Here is a 17110-nt window from a genome sequence, read left to right on the forward strand (position 1 = left end):
TACCCCTGTGTGGGGTGGGTATCTCTGGTGAGTGAGCTACCTTCCATAGGGGTCACTGATCACCTCACCCACCACCCATCACGGGGTTATATTCATTTTTTTGGTGTTACATATATGGACTAAATATGTCACCTTATTTCCACCACCCATTATTTGTCACTTTATTTGATGCACTTGTTTTATATAGCACTTTATACATGCTGCCACTGAGTCACCTTTTTAGTATATATCAATTATTAGCACTGGTCACTTTATATATTCAATCATTGCCATTTAACTTATGTTTTGCACTTATGTGATTCATTATTTATATTTATATATTTGTATGCACTAAGTCACCTTATATACACTACATTCTGGTACACAGTTTTGTTGGCACTTTTTCACTGATTGATATTCCATATTTATTTGAGATTATTATTCACTGCATTTTATGCTCATTGATTTATTTATTCATACAATTTTTGTTTACCTGCTTATTTATTTATTTATTTACCCACCATTGTGCATATATTTACATATTTTCCTGTCTAACTTTTACATTCCATATAGTAGGCAGCACCATTCCCTTACTTTGATCCTTAAATATAAAGGAATAGAAGTGGAAAATAAACGCACTTTTGGGTTTAACAAACCTTTTTTTGTATAATTCTCCTTTATCCACTTCTGGACTGGAAGGTTTAACCCCCTTAAGTACCAGGCCATTTTTTGCGATTCGGCACTGTGTTACTTTACCTGACAATTGCGCGGTTGTGCGACACTGTACCCAAATAAAATTGATGTCATTTTTTTCCCATAAATAGAGCTTTCTTTTGGTGCTATTTGATAAACAAAAAAAGAGCGACAATTCTGAAAAAAAAAACAAAAAACAATATTTTTCACTTGTATTCTGCTACATATTTTTGGTAAAAAAAAAAATCCCAATAAGTGTATTTTGATTGGTTTGCGCAAAAGCTATCGTGTCTACAAACTAGGGGAAAGATTTATGTCATTTTTGTTTATTTATTTTTTTACTAGTAATGGTGGCGATCAGGGATTTTTAGCTGGACTGCGACATTGCGGCAGACAGATCAGACCCCTAACTGACATTTTTGACACTTGCGGGGGGACCAGTGACATTACTACAGTAATCAGTGCTAAAAATATGCACTGTTACTGTACTAATAACACTGGCAGGGAAGGGGTTAACACCAGGGGCAATCAAGGGTTAAATATATGCCTAGGGGGTGTTTTCTAACTGTGGGGGGATGGGCTTATGGAATCAACACAGGGACCTGTGTTCCTAAATAGGAGGAACACAGCAGCCCTGTGTTGATTTCTGACAGAAGAACGGTCTGCTGTGTTTACAACAGCAGACTGCCGTTCTGTATCCACAGGGAGCGATCGCGGGTGCCGGCGGCAATAACGGCCACTGGCCCCGAGATCAGCTTCCCCACTGGCGAATGGGTGTGCGCGCCCCCGTGAAGCGACGTACGAGTAGGGCGTTTCGCGGGAACCTGCCGCCTTATTTTTGCGGCGGCTGAACAGCAAATGGTTAAGGGGGTGTCTCCTACGCCTACGTACGTTTGCTAGTAGGTGTCCCTTGTTCCTGTTTCAAAAAGTCAGGAGGTATGCTACATTGGTCACCAGGATGAACAGGAATGGTGAATATCAGTAATAGGGGCACAGACAGTGATAAAAAGTAGGGGTACTAACTCTTCTCTACAGAGGCGTAACTAAAACCTTCAGGGCCCCAGTGCAAGAAACCATGAAGGGCCCCCTGGACCCCTTTACTCTAGTTGCGGGGCCCTTTATTACGGTCCCGCAGCGGGACCCTTTTTACAAGTTCTGCAGTGGGCCCCCTTCCTGCCATCTTGGGGCCTACCCACGGTGGTGGAATGCCAGGGCCCTGTCGCAAATGTGACCTTTGCGATCCTGGAGGTTCACCCACTGGTGTCAGTAGTTTTTTTTTTGGTATTTTAATTGTATTATTTTTATCATTTTATTTAATTTTTTTACAATGTGACTGACTATGACTCTGTCCATTCAGAAAAGAAAGGAGCTGGTAAATTACATATTTACCGACCCCTTCCTGGTTCTCTATTGTGACACCTCCCCTGCAGCAGCCGGCAGGAGAGGGAATGGAGCATTCTGAAGGGGGGGGCAGCACAGAAGGGGGGGGGACCAGGGGAGCACACAGGGGCCCAGAGACAGCAGAACACAAGTGAACTGGATAGGAGAAGTGGCGGGGGGCAGCATACAGAGGAACCAATCTCCTCCATTTTCCTCCTGCAGCTACAGAAGGAAAAAAGTAGGACAGTGATTTCTCTACATGCTGCCCCCGCCGCCCCTCCTATTCAGGTGTACAGGGGAGCCACATGGGCCCCCTTGAGCATGGGGCCCGGTTGCGATTGCAACCCCTGCAACCCCTGTAGTTACGCCCCTGCTTCTCTATTCTATCCAAAACTGATAAGCATATGTAGAAAATGTTTTATGCTGTTTGTGAAGTAAACAGCAGGGGATTATTTTGTTTGGGTAATTAACATCCAATCCGATCTGGTAAAAAACAGATGGAAGGTGAAGGGACCCAGCGGATCAGATGGCAGTTGGGTGTAAATGGACAGGTGGTCTGTTACATCCGACTGCCCATAGGAGAGCAGGCTGTGTCTGTGTCCATTATGCAGAAGCAGAGTGGACACGAGCCTGTCATCGGCCTGCTCAGCGAGGATCAGGGGACAGATCCCCTGCTGAGCAAGCAGATCGCAGCCGGATTCCACTCCATGTTAAAGGGGCTGTACTCCCTTTAGATCTGAAATACAGAGGTAAAATTCCAGATGGCCAAACTTGACCAATATGCCTGTAACAGATTGACTGTGAAAGAGATATAGTGAAACTACAACTTTGGTATGTCCAGGATTTTATTTACTATGTAGAAAAGCCTGGGTAAACATAATGATCCTGAAGCCTGTACTTTCAAAAAATTCAAAAATGTAATTGTTGTGCCTCTGTTGCCATACTGTAAATAGGACAAGAAGTTAGAAGAACCTCTCCAACAGGAACACAATCAGGAAGCCTTTAATTTTATCTGTTCATGGTGTCTATGCACCTTGAGCTACCTGCAATAAACATTCCTAGCCCAGCAAGGTGTGTCAGGGTGTGTGAAGCTGTTCACATAGTCATGAACACAGCAACAGGGTACCCAGCACATAAAATGCCTCCTTTGGGGGTGAGCGCTACACCTATGGGTAGGTACAGCGTCGTGCAGAGGCAATAACACACACATAGTCTAGGTGTAAATAGTGGAATTTGTATTGAAGTAAAGGCAAAACAGTTCACAACAAACCTGTTGGGAGGAGGCACAACCGAGCACACTCATGGATGTCAACAGCGTGTAACGGAGCAGGTGTCAGGCGAACTGACAGCATCTGTCTGGAGGGCACAATGTGGCCTAGCCATTCCAAGCCCAAAAGTGAAGATGTCCAAGGAGATTGCAGAGCCCCAAGCTTTCCCTACCCATCTGGAACCTTTCCCCGCCTCTAACATTGTCCCTGACAAATGGGTGACCTTTCCCTTCACTACCCAGTGTCTTAACCTCCCTGGCAGTATTCCTGAGTGTGGCTCGGGGGTTAATATACCGTGCCAAAAGCGGATTACTCCATAATCACACTTACCTTCCACTACGATCCGCCTTCCTCCAGTCATCCTCCCGCTGTCCTCGGTGTGTGATCCGGCCGATGCCAGCACCTGTCTTCCGGTTCCCTGCGAGCGCTGCAAAGCAGGAGGATGGAACCAGTGGGAAATTCAAAAATGAAATAAAACAAATGACATGATACAGTGTAATCTGTTAGGATTGCAACTTTGTATCAAGCCATTTTACCACAGCTTTTCACCTAGTGGCTTTTCCAGTGCCCTGCCTGTACTTTTGCGATTCTTTGTGCCTGGAAAATTGAGAACGTCCATGGCGTGCAAAAAGCGTTCTTTTTGCTCAAAAGCGCTTTTAGACGAACTGGAAAACAGCAACAATGAATCAGAATTATTTGAAGAACTGAGCAATAGTGATTTGTGGGGAAATTCGTCATCAGGTCCTGAAAGTGACGAAAGCGACGATTCTGTGACTGAGCTCAGTAATGTGAGAACTTGGTGCTCTATTGACTGCAGTACAGGTCAGGCAGCACCCCCAAGATTCCCATTTATTGAGCACCTGGTATGAAAGTTGACGTTGACCATGACAACCCCTTGGCATATCTTCAATTATTTCTGACCGATAAGGTTATTGAAAAAATAGTTACCGAGACAAACCAGTACAAAGAGCAACAATTGGCTACGCATCAGAAGTTTTCAAGATGCAGAAAGTGGGAACCAGTGACCAAAGATGACATATGGAAATTTCTGGGCCTAATAATTCTTCAGGGAGTGGTGGGGAAACCCCTGCAGAAGTGGTATTGGACAACCAATACATTACTTGCCACTCCATTCTTTGGCACTGTCATGTCAGAGTACAGATTCTCCCTCATGATGAAATATCTCCACTTCGATAACAATGAAGAATTTAATGAAACTACTCATCCTGCGTCAAAACTAAAGAAAATTTGGGAAGTATATAAAATGATTCTACAGATTTCCAACGGAGCTATGTGCCAGAAAGAGACATCAGCATAGATGAAATTCTAATGGCCTACAAGGAAAGGCTTAGCTGGGTACAATACATTGCATCAAATAGGACACGATTTGGCGTAAAATCCTACATGCTCTGCGAATCGTCAACTGGCTACATTTGGAATTCAGCGATATACACTGGAAAAGGAACAAAATTTTATCAATAATACAGCAATTATGGAATGGCAACATGTCCTATTCTTTCACTAATTGAGCCATTACTAAATCATGGCTATTGTGTAACAACTGACAACTTTTATACATCTCCTGAACTTTATGAGGTTCTACTGCAAAACAAAACAGCTGCCTATGGAACCGTAAGAGTTAACCGGTGTGACATGCTGCCAATGTTTGGCAAAAAGAAGCTCAAGACAGGAGAAAGGGTTCCCTGGCAGAAAGGATAAATGATGGCACTGCGATGGAGGGACAAGAAAGATGTGTGCCTAACGAGTACAGTGTATAACACCTCCACTCTTATGGTACGCAGGAAAGGTGGGAAAGAAGTCATGAAGCCACAAGTAGTGATAGATTACAATAACACTATGGGAGGTGTCGACAGAGCTGACCAAGCAATGACATTCTACACAGCAATGAGGAAACAGCAAAATAAGTACTATAAGAAGATCTTCAGACATCTTCTTGAGAAATGCTTGTGGAATGCCTACATTCTGTTAAAAAAAAAAAAAAAAACAGTGACAAGCCTGTGATTCATTCGGACTTCATTTGAAAAGTGGCGGAACATATCTTTCTGAATCGCCAAACACCATCAATGGCTGGGAATAGATCTGGACGTCGTGCTGTTGGCGTTGTCAACCCAGAACGCCTGACTGGTCGTCACTTCATGAACTACATCCCACCAACTGAAAAAAAGGCAGCACCTACAAGGATGTGTGTTGTTTTTTGCTCAAAGAGAGATGACAGTGGAAGGAAAATAAGAAAGGAAACCAGATTCTATTGTCCCGTATGTAACATAGGACTTTGAGCAGTCCTATGTTTCAAAATCTTTCATACTCAAGATGTTTACTAGACCATTATTACAGTTATTAGTAATATCGCACCCCTTGTTTGTACACGTTTCCATGTTTTTGGTTTGATTATATTTTTGAATAAAATGAATTATTATTATATTATAATTTATGATTTCATGTTTCAAACTTTATCATACCCGGGATGTCTACTAGACTCTTGTTTGGACAGATTTAGGTGAGTTATTCCTAAGAATTACAGGTCTACAGGTGAGATCAAAAATTCGGACATAATCAGACCGCCAGGGAGGTTAAAGAGATTCTGCCACACCTAAGATGGCAGCCAGAGTCACATAGGCAGCCAGCATCCAATCAAATCGCTGCCCCAGTGACTCAGGAAACCATAGAGGAACCATGTTCCTCTTGGTTTTCTCTCCCTCTGCACTGTCTCTGTGGTTGAGCACAACCTGCAGCACAATTTTGTAATCCACACGACCGTACCAGACAATACAGAAATACTTTCCATCTCCATCAATGTCTATTAAAAATAGCAAAGAGTCTAGTAAAGAACGTCATGCTTCCGCGCACACCGGGTTTTGTCTCCTGTCAGGGTTGCTCTGGTTCAGGCCTACCTGCCCTGAACCCAGGTATTACTAAACCTTTAAAAGACAACAACAAAAGAAGGGACCGACCTTGTGCATTACCACTAAAAAAGGTTTATTAGGATCCAAAGACGACACATATTATTATTGTATAAGCTTGTTACAGTTTTGTGTAGCTTAGAAGATGGATAAATAGCACAAAGAGTCAATCAGTTGTGTTGTAGTGCAGGAAGCATGCTGACGGTAGAAGAGAACAGAATGACAGAGATATGAGCTCACCAGTCTGCTGCTACAGTTTTCAGGATCCAGTCACAGGGCTGCGATGGGAGAGAGACCTGTGTGTGGAACTACAGCAGAGAAATATAAGGTCTCCTGCCTGCCAGATAGAATAATAATGGAAATCTCAGTACTGGACAGACAGAAAAAATGGCAGGTAAAACAGCTTCTGTGTATGTATTTGATTTGTGTAAAGCCAGGTGTCCCAATACTCTTGGTAATATAGTGTATTTCTAGCTGGTAAATATCTATCCAACAGTAACTTTGCATGATTATCACCATAGATGTGCGTGGGTTATTATTGCAATAGGATGTGTATTTCCACAACAGATGGAGGGCCGTAGTTTGAAGATCCCTGCTCTAAAGCCTAATGGGCCATACACACTATAAGATTTTCTGAAGACTTTTTCCTTTAGATTTAGCAAAACCAGATAACATGAGGTCAAACCTAAACACTTTCAATTTGTATGCAATCTGGTAGGCCCTGGCACTACAGAGAAAAGGTAAATCTGAAGGAAAAAGTCTTCAAAAAACCTTATAGTGTGTATTTCCCTTTAGCTGCACTGGGCTGAGCGGCTTCCTGTTCATTCACAAATAATGTATACAGTACCAATCACTCATTGGGTTTGTTTAGAAAAGGAAGGGGCTGGTAAATTACAAATTTTACTGGCCCCTTTCCTGCTCTCTATCCTGAAACGATCCGTTGCAGCATTCTGCGGGAGAAAAGGGAAGCCAGCAGCGCTGCAGGGGGGACATGGGGGAAGCCCTTGAAACAAGGGCAATCTGCACCGCGCAGGGTGATTAGGGTGTGCCCAGGCACATCCAGCACACCCTGTGCGCATGCCTATGATTATCACTGTAAAGCCAAACTATTTTTTCATTTTGGATACAGTAGGGAAAAACCCTTCTCAGGTTATTTTTTGCTTTCCCCAAACTTCTTTGCCTGGAGATGCAGAAATATTTAGAAAAACAAATCCCAAAGTAAGAAAAATTCCCCTCCTAGTCAGTTGTCACCATAAGAAATATCCTCATTGGAAAATTTATCCTTACATCATATACTAAGTAAAATTTTAGATTTCCCCTCCAAAAATATCTTGGTGTTGATGGTCACCACCAGTGCAATTAGTGAGGGAATCTTCCCAAAGGGGACAACAGACAGAATTAACAGCCTGGTAGAGGGTATAATCCTTTGTATGCAAAGCCTGGAACAAATTTGATAAAACCTTCTTTAGAAATAGCTTTTACAAGGCACAGGCACATCCGGCACACCATGTGCATGCCTATGATTATCACTGTATAGCCAAACTATTTTTTAGTTATGGATACAGAAGGGAAGAGTTAAAAGCCCGCTCAGGTTATTTTTTGCTGTTTGTGTACTATTTAGGAGATTTCCCCAAATTTCTTTGCCTGGAGATGCAGAAAGTTTTAGAAAAACAAATTCCAAAGTAAGAAAAATTCCCCTCTTAGTCAGTTGTCACCAGAATAGATATCCTCATTGGAAGATTTATCCTTACTTCATACACTAACTCAAATTTTAGATTTCCCCTTAAAATCTGTCTCGGTGTTGATGGTCACCAGTACACATAGTGAGGGAATCTTCCCAAAGGGGACAGCATTTACAGCCTGGCAGAGGGTAAAATCCTTTATGTGCAGAGCCTGGAACAAATTTGGTAAACCTTCTTTAGAAAAAGCGGTTACAACCCACCTTGTAAATAATAGAAAAAGAATAATACTATTTAAGTTCAAAGTGTAATTGTAAAAATCACTTTCTAGTCCACCCAAACTGCAAAATGCTTATAAGCCACCTCCGAACGTTTAGTCCTATAAATAGGCAGCTAAGCTTTACGAGATGAAAATCTGAATGTCAGTTTTTTGTTTGTTCTTGGGATGGTAAAATCATGTTTCATGACCCAGCGGGCGTGACCCCACCTTCCAGAGCAGACTTAATAAGGCAATGTTTAGATGTAACCCAGCTTCCCTGCTCCTGTCCTGTCACATAAACACTCGCCATGAACTTTTATTTTCAACAGCCATTTTCAAACTATTCCAGCAGTATTATTATAGGTATAGACAAGGGGTGCGAGAAAGATTATACAACCTCTGAAGTTCTTTAGCTGTTAAGTAACCCTTTGTGTTCAACGATCCCTAAATGCAGAGCTATTTTCATCCATTAGAGCGTACAGACTACCATAGGAACAATTATGACACTAATGTTAGCATGATTTTTAGATAGGTAATGTAAATAATTTTAAAAGCTATGATTTGTATTTCAATTATGCTCTACAAAGAAACACAATGGTGCCAGCAAGGGCGGTTTACAACATAGCAGAGCTGACGCCAGTCTTGTACTAGGCTTTATGTCTTTGTCTTGCCAGTTTATGAGATAATAATTTCAGTCATAGTAAGAAAAAAATAATGATAATATTTTTTAAAGATAATTTTTATTGGATTTCCAATAGTAAAACAATGGTAACCTTGGAGAACCATACATTATGGTGTAAAGGTGCAATGGAAGCCTGGTGAAATAGGAACCCATATAACAGTTTACAGAAGCAATAAGACACAAAGATATATATCATTAATGACAGATATTCAGTACAAACATGTAGGAGATATAAACCCAAATATGAAACCTTTCACACTGGTACGACTTGTCAGGCGACTTGGTCAGCCTGACAAGTCATGCACCGTCGCGTCCCATAGTGTAGTACAGGACCGGTTCTAATAGGAGCGACACAAGGCGCTCCGACTTAGAAAAAGGGTCCTGTACTACTTCGGGGCTACCTGGAGCGACTTGCATAGACATTCATTTTATGAAGTCCGTGCAAGTTGCGCTGAAGTCGCGATGCACGCGACTCTACAGGTCGGATTCGACGTAGTGTGAACGGAGGCTCAGTGTTTTATTTTGTTAATATGTAGAAACCTTAGTCCAAAGGCACAGAACTTTGTGTAAATAGCCAGTGTGTGTCAACATTTTATGAAATTATTTGTCCAGCCACATATAGGCAGGTTGCCTACAGTTTGCTAGCTAGACAGTGGCAATTTTTTATTGTTCATAGAGAGGGGATCTGTGTGCAGCTTGGATCCCGCTGAAAGAATCACTTGTCTTGAACTTTCCTGGTTGGAACCTGAAGATCATTGCACCAATAAGCAGTGGATTGCAAGTGGAATGCCAGACACCTGCAGACTTCCTACAGCTCCATGTCCATAGCAAGCCTTTGAATGTTTTGATATAATGCACCATGAGGCGTTGTCTGTTTTTATTCTGATATATGTGACCTGCAGAGAGATTACCTCAGAGCGACCAACAGGAGCCATTTGGTTATTATTGATGAGCAGAGACAACCTAGAGGAGTGTTGGAACATTTGTATGACCACCTACAATTTAGTGGTCCATACCCTGGGGTAAGAAACCTGTCGGGCTATGGTGTCGGTGGAGGACTATTAGTTCACCTGCAGTTCATTTGGTTTTGCATCGTGGGTGTCCCTTAGGATTTATGGACTTTCATCCTTATGATTGTTTACTTGCTGTCCTGTTTCTTGATGTTTGTGAACACTTATGAATTTTAACTATTTTTTTCCTTTTTAGACAGTGGCTGACTCAGACTGGGAAGGTGTTAATGCCATACTTTGCTGTTCCTGGGCTTTTTCAGGCCCAGCCTATCAGCCCGGTATTAGCTAGTTAGGGACATTCTAGTGTTACTGTTCATGTTGGACTATTCAGATAAATTAAAGTAAAAGTTGCATCAACTGTTCTAAGCCTGGTCTGAAGTTATTTAAAGGGTGCATGAAGATTCCTGGCATATCTAAGAACATGAGTCAGTAAGCACATATGGGGGGTATGAATCAAAGCCACTACTTCAAGGTTAACGCGGTAGAACAAATCGTAGGAGGAGGAATTTAGTTGCCATGGTTAATCTGTAACTAGCACAAGGTACATTGAAGCCACTCGTGAAGCATGATACCTGGTGTATGTGACAGGTCCTATGGTAGTAAGGGCTCAGTGATCTGTCTCCCTCCCCAGTGCTCGGTTTCCCATAGCAATGGGGACCAATCCTGCAATACAGAGACCCATAGCCTGGCCACATAGAAGGAGGTAACGAGTGCACAAATGAGGTTCGCTCTAGGTGTACCGCAAGACCCCATTCTGTCACTGTGCGTAAGGTGGTAGAGATACGCATGAGCTCAGCGGTGTCCCTCCTTAATGTACCATACAACAGGCAACAATGTGTAGTGACATGGGACAACACTTTCCAGAGGAAAATTATTGTATTTAGATTACTGAACACAGGGCCACAGCAAATTTCTAAGCTGGGGAACTACCTTAATGTTGGATTTCCACGTGACTGCAGTCCCTGCCTGGTCTCGGGCATTGATGAGCACATGCATGGCGAAAGGTACCCCACATGTTTATTTATAGACGGGGTGGCTAAGTCGTTAGTGCTTCTGCCTGGCAGCACTAGGATTGTCGGTTTGAGTCACAACCACGAGTTTGCATGTTCTCCCTGTGCCTGCTCAGGTTTCCTCTGGGTACCCTGGTTTCCTCACACACTCCAAAGACATGCTGGTAGGTTAACTGACTCATGTCTAAATTGCCCTAGTATGTGTATGTATGAGTGTTAGTTAGGGAACATAGATTGTAAGCTTTATAAGGGCAGGGACTGATGTGAATGTATAATAAATATTTAAAGCACCATGTAAATTGACAGTGCTATATAAATACCTGTAATAAATAAATAAATACTTAGTTAATAAGCCTTCTTCAACCATTAACTGTAGGGAGTTTAGAAGGTTTCCAAAAAAATCTCTATCATTTTCTTCGCACAGAAGAACAAAAGGCAAAGGAGAGGCATATCTGGGTCCCCAAAATACCACAGTAACACCAGATATTAGGTATAGCTAAGCAGAGCTTTATTTCTCAGAAAATAGGTGCAGGAACTCAACCACGACCACACTGTAGGTGGCTCGGACTCTTTCACTTGCAGGGAGATTATCCAGTGGGGGTGTCGGCATCTGCACGGGACCTGCATACCCCTTGTCCCCATCCTGCACTCAGTAAGAGCCGCTCAGGAGAATGTATCTGTGGGAGCCATTGGGAGACAAGCTGTCACTTGTAAACCAAGGAGTTGGACTTCTGGGTTTACAAGTGATAGTAATGAGCAGGGAGCAGAGGGCCTGAGCCAGAGGTGTTGGAACCGAGTTCCACCAAGTTCCAGCTGAAAAAAAGACCTGTAGCTATGTGATTAGCAATACTGATGATATCAGACCAGAAGGTTACAATCTTAAGACAACGCTTACTATATGTTGCCAAGTATCTACTGATGGGTCTGGTAGATTTTCTTGCCATTGGGTCTTGGTTAAGGTAAGACATCTGGTGTTGGATCGCAAAAGGAATGGATTATAAGTTGATTATAAGTTGACACTAGCATTTGCTCGCCTGGCACAAAAGCATTTGTTCCAAGTAAGAAGTGTGTATTTGCACTCCTACTAGTCCCAAATGTTTGGCGGCTGTATGTCTAAGTTGCAGGTAATAAAATATGCAGTTGGAGGAACAAAGAAGTTCAAAGAAGTGTTTAAAAGTTTCACCATTGTACAAGTATAAGTGTATAAATTGTACAGACGTTCAAACCCAGGTAGTCTAGCAATATGGAGAATATGCAGTGCCATACGCAAAACCTCAGTACCCACACAAAGGAGAGTATCTGCTTTGTGGATAAGGCTGCATGCCTGTATTTTTATCTAATGTATATTTCCCTGTTAGGGTAAACATATTCATGTTACTCCAAAAATGTTGGGCTGCTACAGTTTAAAGAGTTTTTATATATATGCACTTTAGTTTTTGGGTCTAAACACCAGCCAAGGCCATTATTAAGGGATCTCAGTCTCACTATCCATGTCCAGCTAATATACCAGCTAATCAGTTCCATTTATAATAAAAAAATATCATTTTTGAGTTAAATGTTTATAAAAAAGACATCTTTTGTTGCATTCAGAACAATACCCAGGCCACCACCCCAAACATAATCTATTTGGGCAGTTTTAGTTTTTCTGCCATTAACCTTCTAAACGTCATTGTTTTCACTGCTTTTTTAAGGTTATGGATATTTCTCACCATTTTTAATGCTTCACCCGGACTTACTTGCCTACAATTACAATATTTTTAAGACTAAGGAAAAACAGGCAAAAATCTACAGGAAAGCAAAAAAAAAAAAGTGAAACGAAAAACAAAATATATTATCCGTACATACAGGTTCCCGAGATTTACCCTCCCAGCATGACAATCTCTAATGGGTAATATAAATTGCTATTTTTTTTTTCTCAAAGGTGCTTTATGGTAAAAAAAAACTAGTTAAAATCTGGCTTTAACTTGTTCAAAAAATATGATAAAAATGTTGATGTACTGTATATACTATATGGTTCTCTGATCATATTGACAATGAATCTATTTTTTTTTTTCCTGGCATGTAAAAGGATTTATAGGTGTTCATATAGCTTATTGCAGCATTTTTCAACCAGGGTGCCATGGCACCCTGGGGTGCCTTCTAGGCTCTTTAAGAATGCCTTGGCAAAATGCCTAAAAAATTGCCACAAACTGCCCAAAAATTGTCAACAAGTCAGCAAGTGGACCAAGCCTGCCTTTTTGTTACACCAAGCCAGGGGTTTTAATAGTGCAGCATTTTAACATTGGGCAGCGATATTGCCAGCTGCTGGCACCCTAACAACCAATGATGTCATTGGTTAAAAAGTAAGTCGTTGGGTACCTGTACAGCATCCTTGTTCCCCCCCCTGTCAACACTGCCATATCCTGTTGGCAGAGAAAGGGAAAGAAACTGAGGGGGAAGAGAAACCCTAGAATACTAATCAGCACCAGTTTGCAAAGGTGGAGGAATAAATCAACTCCAAGACTCGGCTCGGTTCACCTAATACTTTTTTCATGCTTTTTGCTTTTTGTAGAAGCGCAGGACATTATTTTTAACATGGGTTCTTTTGGAACACGTTTACATCAATGCATTTTTGTGCCTCTGCATTTTTGGAAAAGGTCTGGGACTTTTTTAAATGCAAAACGCTGCTTTTTTGTTTCAATAGACTTCAATGGAGAAGCAGCAGAAAAGCATGTAGTGCGTTTTTGGCAAATTTTTGATGCGTTTTGCATTATTTAATATGCCCACTGCCCAACAACAAATTGGCAAAATAAAAAGAAAAAAAGAGTCAAAAACGCAAAACGCTTAAAAACGCTTTAAAAGTGCGTGTCCAAAAACGCAAAAAGAACAGCAAAAAGCACTGCTGAAATGCTCAAAAGCAACATGCATAGGTGTGAATTGAGCCTGATGCTGTGTGACCCACGTGTGTAGATGCTGCTACAATATTTTAAACTATAAGTTTAATTTTTACATTTTAGAATGGGGTGCCTTGAGGTTGTGTATAGATTTAAAGGGTGCCTTGACTAGAAAAAAGGTTGAGAAACACTGGCTTATAGCATAGCTGCTTTACTGGTAATCAGGCCAGTAACCAGAACCTAAAATAAAACTACTCACACTCCCGTAATTGTAATAAGTATACGTCTGATCTACGTCTGTCATTTGCCAGATACTATTATCCACATGCTGCTGGGCTGGGCAGTTTCCTTAATTTTATCAGTCACATTTCTCTGTTTATGCCTTAATTCTGTTATAAGCTTTCATCTGTAGCATTACAACTTCTCTGCCATTTACGGATCTGCCTGTGACCCCTCTCCCCATCAGCCTAATATGCTCCATTCCTTCTAAACAGAGACATTATTTACATTAACAAGTATTAACAGGCAATCAGTCACTCTGGAAAAACCCTACAGCTAATCTCCAGAGCTAGAGGGGTACAGGAAGGTGGGGGGACTGTTATATACAGACAGGACTGTAAGCAAAATGTATATACAGACACGAGGCAAAAGTAGGATTTAAAGTAAACCTGTAACAAACCTGAACAATTCAAATTGAGCCCATGGTTAAAATTCTCAAAGGAGGTTCTTTTCAGTAAAAACATGTATTAAAAAAAAAATCCTTAGATCCAGTTAGTTATATGCAAATACAGATTTATTTCTGTGAAAGTCAAATGTGGCCATACCCCTCTCACTTCCTAAGACTCCCTTCTGGTCATTTGGTATGGTGAGTGGCCTTAAGTGGGGTACACACTAGTAGAAAATCTGCCGAAAACTCCCGTCCGAGGTAAAATCGTACACAACTTTCAGCAACCGATGCCGACATTTTCAACGAAAAAAAAAAAAAACGGAGGGACAAACACCAAAATTATCGTCCGTCCCCAGACGACCAATTTTCGTTTAATGTGTATCAGTGCTAATTTCGTCGACTAAAACCGACTAAAGCGTTTTCGTCGACTAAATTAACACAATTTGTCGACTGAAATATGACTAAAACTAAAACAATTCAGATGACTAAAATACGACTAAAACTAAAATGGCATTTTAGTCTTAAGACTAAAATACGACTAAAACTAAAACGGTATTTTAGTCATAAGACTATAACTAAAACTAAATAAAAAATTGACATCATCAAAATTAACACTCCTCTGCTGGCCATTTCTATATTGGCAACACAATTCCATCCAAAGCCTGTAATAAGAGCACATTAAAGTTTAAACATGTATCTACTAGCATCTACTAAGCTGCTGAAAACTAAACAATTAAGAAAAAGGCTTTTCCTATATTTTTCCCTAATATTTAATGTTGGTAATATATTCAGGTAATATGTGCAATGACATTACAGCCAATGGAGTTTACAGCAGTGTTAATTTCGTCAACGAAAAATTTTCGTCACCGGCATTTTTCTACTGACGAAAACGAGACGCAAAGTATAGCACATTTTCGTCAAATGACGACAACTATGACGAAAATCAAATCCGTTTTCGTTAACGAACGAAAACTAAACGTGAATGTGAGGCAGGGACGTTTACCCAACTTCCCGTTTTCACGGAGCTCCGCCTGTGTGGCGTCTGGCGTGGCGTGCCCCATGACGTCTGACGTGAGGAGTGGACTACTACAAGAGAGTCGACTCGAGACCAGTCACCTGACCTCACCAGAGCACTACAGCTGCAGCACTACAGCCAGACGCGCCAGGCCCGACTCATCACATGGCACTGGCACCCGGCCACCACCACATCCAGAGCAGAGCACCCACTGTGAGTTAACAGCCAGGCCAGCTATTACTGCCTCCCTGAGTCCCCTCAAACCACTCACCAGTCACCACTAGCATCCGATTCCGCCATCCCTCCTGGACTGTGTGCGTGCATATAGGCCGCTGAGGCCCGCCCGGCCCATCCTGTTCAACAACTTCAGTTCAGAGTCAGACCAGAGATCACCCTTAAACCTGAGACCCCCATCCAGAACTCTGAGCAGCACTATGTGCAGTCAGGCAGCAGCATTACAGGCCTCCTCTCTGACCTGACCATGACCATTTAGATGACTAAAATGAGTTTTAGTCGACTAAAATGTAGGCCGTTTTAGTCGACTAAAATGTAAGATGTTTTAGTTGACTAAAATAGTCGACTAAATAGGACTAAAACTAAAACACTTGCAGAAGACTAAAATGGGACTAAAACTAAAATGCCATTTTAGTCCTAAGACTAAGACTAAAACTAAATTGAAATTTGCTGCCAAAATTAACACTGATGTGTATGCAGTACGTCCGTGGAAAATTCGAATACGAAAGACCGCGCATGATCTGAAGTTGCTGACGACCCGGAAGTCTAGGAACAAATGTCCCAAAAAAAAAACCAAATCGGACGAGAAATTTGGTGAACATTTATGCACTGTCAACTAAAAACGGGTATGAACGCTGAGCAAGAGAGAGAAAAATCGGAGGATATTTCGTCCGATTTCCGTCAAGTGTGTACGGGCCTTTACTAACCAATATATGTGGTGTGGTAGTGGAGGAAGGGGTGGAGGTTGATTGAAATCAAGCTCAGCTCTTCAACATCTGTTTATACATTCTGTTATCATGCACTCAGTTTGGATTGGCCAGGTTTGCAACAGGTTTCTTTAATATTCTTTGGTGTATGTAAAAATAAACCCTTATCAAAAATCTTTTTAGTCATTTGTTGAAACTCCATTTTTCTAAATGACCCTGAAAGATCAGAACAATTCCTCTGTAATCCAGACCTCCACACATAATGCTTTTAGATCAATCTCACATTTCTGGGTGGACTGCAGCCTTTTGTCAAGGTATTCTGTACTATGCAGTGAGCGAAAGAGTATCTCATATAGAAAATAAAATGGGGGAGTTTACTGATACCTTTAATGACATGTGGATGCTCATAATAAACATGAAGATGATATACCATGGCTTAAAGTGAAAGTCGCAGACCTTGAAGATCGTTCCAGAAGGAACAATATGAAGATAAGGGGAATCCCAGAAACAATTAAGCCATAGAAGTTGACAGCATTCCTAACCAATATAATGAAAGAAGTCCTACCTGACTTACCTTCGGAGGAACTGGAAATTGACAGAATACACAGACTTCCTAAACCCAAGCACATCCCAGCAAAAATACCCAGGAACAACATTGCAAGGATTCACTACTACAAAGTTAAAGAAAAACGAATGTATGTAATGAGGAAGGTGGATAATCTTCCTGAATGCA

General features: G+C 41.5%; 1 pseudogene across 1 annotated transcript; it reads left to right on the forward strand.

The window, feature by feature from the left end:
• The first annotated feature begins 3937 nt into the window (after positions 1-3937).
• Positions 3938-4802, forward strand: LOC309552645 (piggyBac transposable element-derived protein 4-like; annotated as a pseudogene). The gene has a single exon. The product of its transcript is annotated as a piggyBac transposable element-derived protein 4-like (transcript).
• The last annotated feature ends 12308 nt before the right edge of the window (positions 4803-17110 follow it).

Source organism: Pelophylax lessonae, assembly GCF_965119305.1.
Source record: "Pelophylax lessonae genome assembly, chromosome: 4".
Taxonomy (NCBI): Eukaryota; Metazoa; Chordata; class Amphibia; order Anura; family Ranidae; genus Pelophylax; species Pelophylax lessonae.